This window comes from Amphiura filiformis, chromosome 2 (genome assembly GCF_039555335.1).
Source record: "Amphiura filiformis chromosome 2, Afil_fr2py, whole genome shotgun sequence".
In the NCBI taxonomy this organism is placed as follows: domain Eukaryota; kingdom Metazoa; phylum Echinodermata; class Ophiuroidea; order Amphilepidida; family Amphiuridae; genus Amphiura; species Amphiura filiformis.
Genome location: NC_092629.1, coordinates 74,276,062 through 74,288,243, shown reverse-complemented (window position 1 = coordinate 74,288,243; position 12,182 = coordinate 74,276,062).

The following is a 12,182-nucleotide window of genomic DNA, read 5'->3' as shown; positions in this document are numbered from 1 at the left end:
TAACCAGCTTCAAGTTTAAGTGCTTAACCAACTAGGTTGTTTAAGGTCTTTTAATCAATATTTGCTTAATAACTCTAAACAGATAATGATTTATATGTTCTATTTTATCTAAGGATTGTTTAAGAAATACAACTGCTTAATCAATGGTTGTATTGGATTTAATTATGATTGGTACTTTCTTTCTTTTTTTTTTTAAAATTTTTATACTGAAACATAATTCATGATAGATTTGAAGTCATCAGATCTTGGTCAACTGTGAGATTCGTTCAAAATACAATTTCATGCATAAAGTATTTTGGTTTTTTTATCAGTTCAACCCGCTATGTATCCGGGCAATGTATCCGAGTAAAAAATTAAAATCTAGTAAGCCTTTCTCTCTCGCATGCATTACGATACAATGCTAAAATACAATACATCAACGCTAATAAATTCACACACTCGAGTATCCAGCATACCGAACTTCAATGCATCTCGTCTACATTGTAAGCTATTGTGCGTATGCCCAAAACTGAACATCGCGGTACACACATTGGTGATATACATGTACCGTGCACGTAGAACAGTACAGTACAGTATCGCTAGAATGTCAATCCCAATGACGTTGTTAAATCTAGCAAATGAACGCATCAATATCCACCCTTTATGTCTCAACAATGTCTATGCATAACTTATCAAACGAATCTCGAGTTTGGTGCAACCTGATTGACTCAAACCTACCTATTTGAACGAAGTTTCAGGAGACCATAAGCAGCACGACCAGCATTCACTCCTGGCCGCCATTTGCTTTTGTCATTTTAAACAATAATTGGTTAAAATTCCGTGGCGCGAGATGTATCGTTAAACAGGTAAAGTACAATTCCACTAAACATTACACAGTTTAACGCCTTTTAACGTAACAAAAAATAACCACCTTTATACGCTCGAGTTTAACAGTCTTTTAACATACGTTAAACTTTGCAGATTAAGCGCAAAATCACGCCATTGAACAATTGTTAAACAATCTTAAACTTTTCTTCTTATACTTGGCGACTGTTAACTGCCGGAACAAGAGTGTAGCAACGGTAAATCTGCTATATATCCATGCTTTACATCCTGCATGTGAAAGCAACTCACCCGCCAATCATAAGAACATGCAATTTGCGCAAGCGTACATCGATCCCTCCTTTTTTGACGAATATTCACTGATGGTGTGATTAGGATGTGTCACATTTTATGGACCAGTTTGCCATTATGAATTTCTCTAAAAGGACATGACACAACTAAAATATCTATATGAGAATCAATTGAGTTGTGAGTGCCAGAAGAGAAGGACATACCTTCCTTAATAAGGGTGTGTTCCAGGGGCACACCTTCGTGTAGTGGGTTGAGTTCCAGGGGACAATATCCCTCCCTGGTCCCACTTCCGAAAGCTTGGCCTTTCTGGATGCCCCAGAAAAATACACGACATGACAGGACAGGGCTGTATTCACTAGCCTGCTTGACAATATCATAATGGCAAAATAGTCCATAGAGTATGACACATTCAATTGGACGATGTTTATGGGTGTATAGATTGACAAGCTGTCCATTCAACTGGAATAAGAATTGAAAAATGGAAAAGTAAAATAGTTCTTATTTGTTTGAATTTATACTTATTTATACTACTGTCTGATTCTAGATTCGAATCAGAGAAAGATTTTTTTTTACTTAACAATTTAATTTTAGAATCTGCCAGTTTATTAATCGCGAAAGCCCGAGTTAGAAATCGACTATGTACTTTGAATTTTAAACGGAACTTTGAACGGGCAAAGTCCCTAACACACACACCCCCACACACACTGTCAATCATACTTGTTTATCAATCCAATTAACCACAAGCAAGTACAAGACGCGCTCATGCACCTACCATGCCTACAGAGAGTTTAATGTTGGGAAGCTAACAAACAGAGGGAGTACGGTGACTGAAAAGATCAGATGTGAAAATCTATCTATTGTGCACAAATTAATTGAATCAGAGTTTTAAGCTTAAATGCAATAGCCAGAGTATGCACAATTGGCAAGTGGACTACGGAGAAGTCCAACTCGTACACAGCGCTCGTTCGACAGTGTTCAGTGTTTCTCAGCTCAGGCTGTAGCACAGATACTTTTTCAAATAGATCAATTGTCATAAATGCAGAAGTTATGGGATCCATGCATCATCCCATATACGAAACATGCAACTTCATTTGATATTCATACACCCCATGTTAAGGAAGATATCACCTTAATCTCCAAGGAGTGTGAATGTCAAATATAGATGTGGTTACCTGAATGGGTGACTCCATTTGACATCTACACCCCTATGTGGGAGATAAAAGTCATGTTTTCCATAGGCGTGATGGTTTTCTAGGTTGTTAACAAAAAATATGTTACATAATCAGAATTGACAGAGTCCGTGCAAGTGTAAAAGCATTTTTGACCGATTTTGACCTTGCACCGCAGGTTGATCTTATAAACCAGAATTTAAATTGGGAACATCAAAGTCAGCCTTTAATATGTATAAAGTCACATATGCACAGACACAGACTGTTGTCAAGGTGTGTACAGTCACATGGTACAATCATAGACCGATGCATCGGGAACAGTCTCGGACCCCAAATTGCGCCTCGTGGTACCCTCAGGCAATATTGTGCTATTTCAGTTGAACAAAATTGGTGTTTGTGTGTTAGCTGACATGGGCTTAGAAGCCTGAAGTGGAGATTGTGACAATCCCTATCTTGTGCTGTATATGGGGAAATGTCAAAGAGCACTTCATGAGGAGTATAGCTATATGATGCTGTTAGATCTGAAATGATCTACATCAGGTCCATCAAGGTTGCAATCCTTATATTGTAGTAAAGCTATGGTGCTTTTAGAACGTTCACGTAATGTGGGTTTTACCCACTTTACACAAAACCAAGGCTTTTAATACAATGAAAGAAAAAGAAATTAAATAACGTTCATGAAATTTATCAAGTAATTTTATAGAATATAGAATGTGGGTTAAGTGGAGCATAGCACCGCAGCACATGGAGTTTTTCGTCGTTGATGACCATCTTAAACTTGGTAATTATTACAATAATACCAATGATTTTGAAGAGAAAAGTAACAAAAACAACAGGAAATATTTCACCTAAATATCCCATTGACTTCACATGCAAAAGTTTCAAGTTCGGTAGTGCAGTGCTCTCTAAATTAAAAATCAAAGGTGATATAACATTTTTCGTAAGGTACTTTTTCACTAAAATGAAAAAAAAATCATGTTTCCCTTGGTGCTTGCACCAGACTCCTATTAATAATAAACTGGTCGTGGTGATTCGCCACCACTCCCGGCCAGGCGTACGACGAGTCTGTTTTACCTTCCCGGCACTATACATATCATGCGGTACCCATTAATACACCTGGGTGGAGAGAAGTTAAGGGCCTACCATACACTAGCACCACCGCGGTGCACCGCCGGGAGTTCAAACCCGCAATTCTGCGATTATGCGTCGGAGCCCGTTTTGCAAGGCCACCGTGCCCCGGTAACAAATCCGAATCAGCCTAAATTGGTGCTTTTAGATCTGAAATGATCTGCGTCAGGTCGATCGGATTGCAATCTTTATTTTGTGTTGTAGAAGAGAAGATGTCAATGAGCATAAAGTGTATTGGCGCTGTTTGATCTGGATTAATATCAGCCTCAGGTGAGGTGATTATACGTATTGTTGTAAGAGGAAGAAAGATAGTACTTGTATCTTTTTAGTTTTGGTAACTGTTTGCATTTTCGCTTTTGTTTTTCATTGTTATTTTGAAGTGCTGGTCTCGCTTTTGTCACTGAAAACTTGCAGGAAGTGCATTTTCGTTTACGGGCTTGTGTGTCATGTAATCTTCTGACATGAAAACTTGAAAGTAGAGTCTATCTAGACTAAATTTTAGGGTCTGAATTTCGCGAATTTTCGTGAAGACTCTGCATGGTGCACATCCGGGGTGCACATAGTTCTGTTCATAAGGGTATAGCTTTTATGGCGCTCTTGGATCTGACGAATTCGAGGATTATTTTTATTCTTACTTTTCCCTTTTTCAATTCTTACTTCCTCTTTGAATGGACAGCTTGTCACTCTATCTACCCATATACATCGTCCATTTGAATGTGTCATATTCTATGGACCCTTTTGCCATTAATAAATATGATTTTGCCAAGCAGGTTGCATACAGGGAATACAGCCCTATAATGTTATACTGTCTTGTCATGTCGTCCGTTGTAAATCATTGTAAATTGATGAAGATGTGGTAGCTTGTGGTGAGAAATTGGAATTTTGGTATACCCACAAGTCAATTGATTCTCCTAAGTTTCAATATTTTGAAAATATAGATATTTCAGTTGTGTCATGTCCATTTGGAGAAAGTCATAATGGCAAACTGGTCCATAAAATGCAGGCGGCATAGGACACGCAATTCGGACGTACGAGGCTGGCGAAGATACAGGGCTGACAGCCCCATTCACAATACACGGTTAGCGATTATAAATGGACAATTAACATACTTGCAGTGGGGTACTTTGCAGAACCCCAACGGTTTTAGAGTAAGATAATTTTGCTTTGACACCATATAACAAATTTAGAATTGTTTGTGAAGATTTCATGATTATGTGTTAATCCAATGGCGACGTCAAAAATAGCGATATCGCATCCACCATCATCTGATAAAATGGGACACATCCAAATCACACCACCAGTGAATATTCGTCAAAAAAGGAGAGATCGATGTACGCTTGCGCAAATTGCATAGTCGTATATGAGTTGCTTTCACATGCAGGATGTAAAGCATGGATATATCGCAGATTTGCCGTGGTTAAACGTGTGGATATTTTGACAACTTTATGTTTATTTCCAAAACTACCCCAAACTCAAAGAAGTTACCGAATTTCCTACAATCTGTTTCCAAAAAGTTGTATCACATAATGCAGCAATTTAAACTTGCAAATCCAGTTATTTACAACGTTTAATAAAACAAATATGGAGGGCTGAAGATAAACCATTAAAGCAACTCCAGATAAATGTTGGTAGGTTGGTAGATGTATGATAAGTATATGTTGCTGTATTATGCTGTAATTGGACATAAAGTCATTTTGCATATTCATTCGTAAAATAAGCTCATTTGTACATGAAATTGTCAAACATAATCATGTTTACTATACATGTGATCCATTTGATTTTTTTTTCTTTTCTGAAAAACTTACAACAAAAACAAACAGCAAAAATGTTGCAACGATCTCGAACATGCTCATCAGTGCAGTGAACAGTTCTTTAACCCTAAACGTATGTATATGACCTTTGATATGTATTGGGTATAAAAACTCATACTCGACATCTTTAGGTCAAATGTTGCATGTTGAGCTATGCTTGCTAAATCGGGGTTTGGTGAACCGTGGCACTGACTAGGAGACCATTTGGGCTCATTGTAATGAGGCCTTAACACTTCGCTATAATTGAAGACCGAAATAAAAAGACTAGTTTGCGTATGACGTCCTGCGAACCAGCCCAAAAATTATGTACTGCGGAGGTCAGCAACCAATCACGTCGCGCCTTTGTCCTGACGTCAGATGCAAACTAGTCTTTTTATTTCGGTCTTCAATTATAATCACTCAAGCATATAGCGGAGCTTCTTTGATGTCGTCTCCGAAGACGAAGAAGTCTGATGAGATACCTATTCTAGAGAGGTAGTTTACAAGGCAACAACTCCATTGGGATACGACACGCATTTGGTTTCGGGTGAGCATCATGGAACTGAGTGGTAAAAGTCGCACCGTGTTAAAGTACGCATGGCTTCATCTGAATATAATGGCTGGGGACTTTTAAGGCAATACGGACTTCACACGTCGAATATATGGAGCTCGATTTTCTTTTCTTTCTAAGTTCTTACTTAGTATCTGTCAGTTAAAAAATAAATATACTTATTGACTTTGTTATTGACCCTAGAACTACGAAGGAGGTGGGGATGAGTTGTACCAATCCCCCCCCCCCCCCCCCCAAGATTTTTTTATCCGTCGGAAAAAAAGAAACGCACGCGTTTACGCCCAAACTAGTTAAGGTAATCGTAGCTCCATCCTTTGTGTTCATTTTAGGACCGGCCGTCAAAGATGAACATAAAAAGCGGTGGGGTGGGGGTGAGGCCCACCATTGGTTTTGATCTTGTAAAATTATGACGTTTATAATTGAAAATTAGGGGGGTGCAACAAAAACTCGCTTCGTAATCCGTGTTACAAAATATGGCTCAGTAGTTTTAGGGTTAATTTTGTTATTATTATTAATTAATTATCATTATTATTATTATTATTATTATTATTATTATTATTATTATTATTATTATTATTATTATTATTATTATTATTATTATTATTATGTCAAAAAATGGTCATGCAGTCAGTGTTTCCTTACTAATGACTGCCCTAGAGCTTCATTGATTATTCAAAGCATTCTGCTTCATATTAGTTTTCAAAACTGTTTCATTTTCATAACACATCCGTCAAATCAGCATTATGCAATGTCAATGTACTTATTGCTTGATTCCTAATTAGTAAAATAATCAAACAAGAATAAGACCAAAGTCGGGTGTGGATGAATATCAATAGGAGTGTGATCTATTTACTCATTCAAAAGAAAATACTTTTAGGGGTTGGCTTACACTTGAAAGGTGTCCACCCGCTATGAAATTTTAACTTAAAAGTAACGAAGCTCGGTCAAAAAGTTCGTAGAATTTTTCCGCCCCTTGCTCAACAGCCCGAAAAGGTTGTCCCAATTTTTTTACGGTCGTTTGGAAAAGTGAAGAGCAAAAAAAAAAAAAAAAGGAATTTATAGGCGCAACCGCCCAAAAAGCAACACATTTTGATGTATAGTACAATTTTACCGCCCCAAAAGCAACACATTTTGATGTATAGTGCAATTTTTTCACATTTTCCGCCCTTTTTTCTTTACTAATTCTTTTTGCCGCCCCTCTTTTTGCCGCCCCTTCTTCTTCCCGCCGCCCCCTGCTTTGACCCCGGGGGGCTGGCGCCCCCAAAGCCCCCCCCCCCCCAATACGCGCATGAATTTGGTCTCATTTCAAAGCTTGTTTCTTCAAAACATTACTGCAAAAATAATTCAAACATTTTGCTAGGTAAATCCAATGAAAAAAGTAACTCACTACTTTAGCTTTCGTCGTCTGGTCTGACGGCTTGATCACAAGTGACTTGGTCCACTGCTTTTCCCGCGAAACGGCTTGTTGACATTCCCCGGAAGTGGTGATGTTTTTGTTTTGAGCAGCGGGTCGTATACGTGATCTAGAGAGAAGATGCCCTCGTCGCGGTTGATTGCTTTGGCCCCATTCTTTCTAATTTGGATTGCGTTTGTCTCGTTCCCAGCCGGTTTGTGTTTCTCCGTCACTTTGTTTAGTGACGAAGGAGCACAAATCGGCTGGGACCGAGACTAGGATTGCGTTTGAGTCCCTGTCAAGAATTTTCGCCCCTTAACATTCATAGCAGTGGACCAAGTCACTTGTGATCAAGCCGTCAGACCAGACGCCGGCGAAAGTAGTGAGTTACTTTTTTCATTGGATTTGCCTAGCAAAATGTTTGAATTATTTAATCTACAATCCTACAAAAATGCACCTGTTTATACTGATTACTGCAAAAATATTTGATTTTTCTATCACTTATGATGCAACAGCAACGATATGAAGACCTGAGAGCAAGAAGACCGTAAGTCCACTTGGCCCCTCAACATGTATACACTAAAGTTACGTATAGGTTCTTAGGGTTTTATAATGTTTAATACATGTTCCAGGGTGAAAACATCATGAAAGGTTGTGAAAGATTTTGTTTTGGCCCCTGAATGTATAAAACATTACCAAACTATACAACTATACGCAACTTTAGTGTATACATGTTGAGAGGCTAAGTGGACTTACGGTCTTCTTGCGCTCACGTCTTCATATGTTTATTTATATTTGGCAATCAAACCTGTTTATTATGTTTCTATACTTTTCAGAAACAAATTCTACCGTCAGAGCCAGAAATATTTTGATATTGGCTTTACCCAACAAGTATCTTACTTCCAATGGTCGCATCATATCTGACATTTTCATGTTACTCAAACATGTCATCATCAATCTAAATAATCATACTTCAATATAGTTTGCAATAATATCACAACATAATCTCAATATTAGTATATATAATACTATGGATTTTTGTTATTAAGTCACGACCACGATAGTGCGATGTTATCAAAAATTTGTTGCTTGCATTGATTTTGAGCTGTGGAAAAAAACCATGCTTTTAATTTCTTTTGTCTTTTATTATTTTCTGTAACGTGAAAATAATTATTAGAAGACGAGGCCCAATCTACATGGGATTATCATCATGATTGTTGTTTGGTAAATGGGCAAAATTGTGATAGAAGATTTAAACATGACAAGGGCTTGATTCCCATACTATGGGCCAATAAAATATCTATTTTTGGCATAGGTTTCATAAATTACGTTCTTGGTAAGGTCTAATACAACTTGATCCACAACTCGCTTCATAAACACATACAGTTCGCCGTTGAAGTGATGATGTAACAGGATTATTCATATATTCACCATGTTCATCTATTACTATGGTAGTTAATCCTGTTACATCATCACTTCTACGGCGAATAGCTACAACTAACGCACTGCAGGTTTTATTGTTCTATTGTGTCCGATTTGAGCGCTGACAGATTGGAAAATGTTGCCAATCAATATTCATGAGAGTGTACATTCAACGTTCAGTTATCGAAATTGGGTGACTTGTGTTTGGCAGTGTTTGTTGGGTGTGAAATACATCTGACTGGATGTTTTAATTACGTTCAATCAATTTTTAATCATTTGCCATAAAATGTGTATTACATTGTGAATTTCAAAAATTCAAAATTATTTGATATCAGAAGGACATTCTTCGTATTCAGAATGCAATTCGATATGCCTGATGTGCTCTAATGTCCCACAATAAATACTGTCCAAACGTTCATACCCGATCCCTTAAATTAAATTGGGTGGTAAATAATTATATATCGACGGTAAAGTGTGCTTTTGTGTGCTGGCGAAGTTTCAGTCATTCCAGTGGGTTGTATGAGAACAAAAGGTACCTCTCACTCAAGTGGGCGCTTTCACATGACATTCTTTTGATCACTTATTGACAGTAGCCTGCCTGGTAAAGTGTTAATACGCGCTGTTAGGTTAGTTACCGATTTAATGGCGGAACCCTTTTGTCCTGAGCAAAAGGCACCTCCCGATGAATAGCTTGTCGGTAAATCAATCAGCACAAAGGAACAATGCGTTACGTAATCTATTGCACCACGGATATGATAGCTCCATGGCTACAACAACGTCGGCAACCACAACTCGCTATACAACTCGCTATACAACTCGCCACTTAGACAACTCCTCCACACCGTTACGGTGTACTATATAAAATTATTCCAAATCAGGAATAAGGAATACTTAAACTAAGGACCCGGTTTGTTTTATAATAATAATTATTGAAGACCCCGGTGAAGTCCGGAAAAGATCATGATGATGCATATGCCATTTTCATATAGGAATGTTTTTCGTTGTGTTGTGTTTGCATACCATAGAGTAAATTGATTTTATTTGCAGGCATGCAATCTTTAAGTAATTCTTAGTTTGCCAGTAACAATCTAACAATTTCCGTGTGAAAGCCAGTGTATCACAAAGCTGTATTGAAAACCACGAACCATGTTATAATAGCATCTTAACATAAGAATTTAAACAAAAAGACTTTTTGTGACTCACCTCCCAGCAAAAAGATGACAACAAAAGTTTAACCTAATTAATTTCATGTCATAATGTCATTTGCCTCCAAGTCAAAAAGCATTTTAGTATACACTAATGTTCTTCCAGCATTTTTATTGCTAAAATCAACACACACGCACGCACACCCCGTTGATTGTTAAAGTAGACGTGTGTTCATTTTTGTTGTTAAAAGACAGGTCGTAACAAAAACAAATAATATAATCAGATTTTTATTTTAAAGTAAAGAATAAAAAATCGCAACGGTTATTGAAAGACATAACTTTAATCTCCTAGACAGGGGGTGTAGATTTCAAACGGAGTCAACCGTACAGGTAACCCATTTGAAATTCACACTCCACGTGTGGAAGATTAGGTCCTTTGCAATAATTAGGAGCCATGGGGTGAGGTAAAGTGGTGGGTGGGTGTGTGTGGGGGGGGAGTTTTGGCAAGCTGAAACAGGAGGAAAGCTATTTTGGCAAACCGAATTGGGGGAGACCATTTTGGCAGGCAGAATGTGCGGGGCAAGTTGCACGCCATTTCGAAATTCAACCACCCTGCTCATAATTAATGCTCTGCGTGCTAGCCATAGGCCTACGCTTCAACGGAAAAAGTTCAAGTTTTGAAATTTTTTCTCAAAATATCAAGAGCTATCTTAAGAACTACTGAACCAATACTAGGCTTGTTTGTACTCATTTTAATGCATTTTTCATGCTGATTCCAAATATGGTCATGAAAATCTACATTTCCGAAATTTTTGAAATTGAAAAATTAATGCACAGCCCCTAGGTTATTGTCTTCATAGGGGTGTATGAATTTCAACTGGAATTTCACATCATTTACTCTCTGAATTCAACAGGTCCTATTGGTATAGTTATTCAGTTTTGTTCAATTTTCTGTCACCAGAGGGAAATAAAGCATTAGAATTAAAGTATAATGTAGACCTCCTAGCCCCATCTACAATGATTAGCGTTAGTTTCAACAATGCATGATAATTACATAAATGAACACTAGTTTAACGTTGCTTCATACTTTAAAAACTAATGTAATTTTACCTCAAGGTAAGTGGGAAAGAAATTTTTATTTCATCTCAAATAATGTTTGCCATACGGGCACCATTAATTAACAGGCAGAGGGTTTAGAATCCTTTGATTGCTCAGTGCTTTCGTGTACGTATGTTTCTCTCCTCCGGGGTTCCCTGTTTTTCTGTCACCGAAGAGACTAAGACATGCTAGAAAGTAAAGGTGTTGAGCCCCTAACCCTCATTTCTTTCCTTTTCGATATTCTTTACTCCTTTGTTTTGCTTCTATATCTTTTTGTCTTTCTCTATCTCTCCGTCACACATTCCCCCTGTATCCATTCCTTCTTCTGATCCTGATTCATTCTTTCCGTTATAATCTACTGATCCTTTTATTCTTCATTTTGTTTCCACTGTTAAATGTTTCACTTTCTTCCACTCATTCTTCTCCCTTTTCAATTTGCTTTCCATCGTCATTCCATCATTCCGTTCATTGTTTTTTTTGTTTGTTTTGTTTTTAAACATCAAACTTGATGGGTACCAATCATTTTGATCACAGCCTGAATATCAGATAATAATACGCTATACTTGTAGGTAAGGAAATGCATATCACTTGTTGGGAGTGAAACTGTACAAAATAATGCACGCGTGGGGGCAGTACATTAGACTATAGATCATGATTAGACGCATCAATATCTCAGCAGAAGAAGAAGAACAACACAAAAGATTCGTGATTTTCGCTATTTTATATTAACAAAATTGTCACTTAAAATGTTGGAAAATGCAAGCAAATATAAATGCATCAACCCGCAAGAAAACTAAAAGCGTCCGAAAGCACTTCGAATACTACGCGGAATGCGAGCCAGTACTGTATTTATGCACACCTCGTATTTTACTAAAGTTTGCTCTGCTTGGTTCTCACTATCTAGGAGTGTATGCTGGACCAAAATCTACAAGGTTAGCCAAGATGTGTACTGTTAATGCATGCACCGTATATCCTTTGCTGTGGGAGATAATTGTGGGAGGCACTTTTTGTGCGCGGTTTAAAGGCATATTCAGCGATTTGTTCATTCCGAAAATTCATGTAATTTTTTTTGCACCACATAATTATGTGTGGCATCATAGCATGCTATAGTGGTAAGGCCAAAAGCCGTGTTTTAAATATAAAATTGTAATATCTCTACATATATTTGAATTGGACTTAAAGTTTATCAATACTTTCTTGTTTTTTGTCATTTTTATATTTAAAAATACCTAAATAACAATTTTATTGAAATTATCCTTTACTCTTAAAGCAATTTACACACAATTGTGTTATTTTTTACACTTATACTGGGATCACTGGATATGCCTTTAATTCTACATTTTACCAGGCACT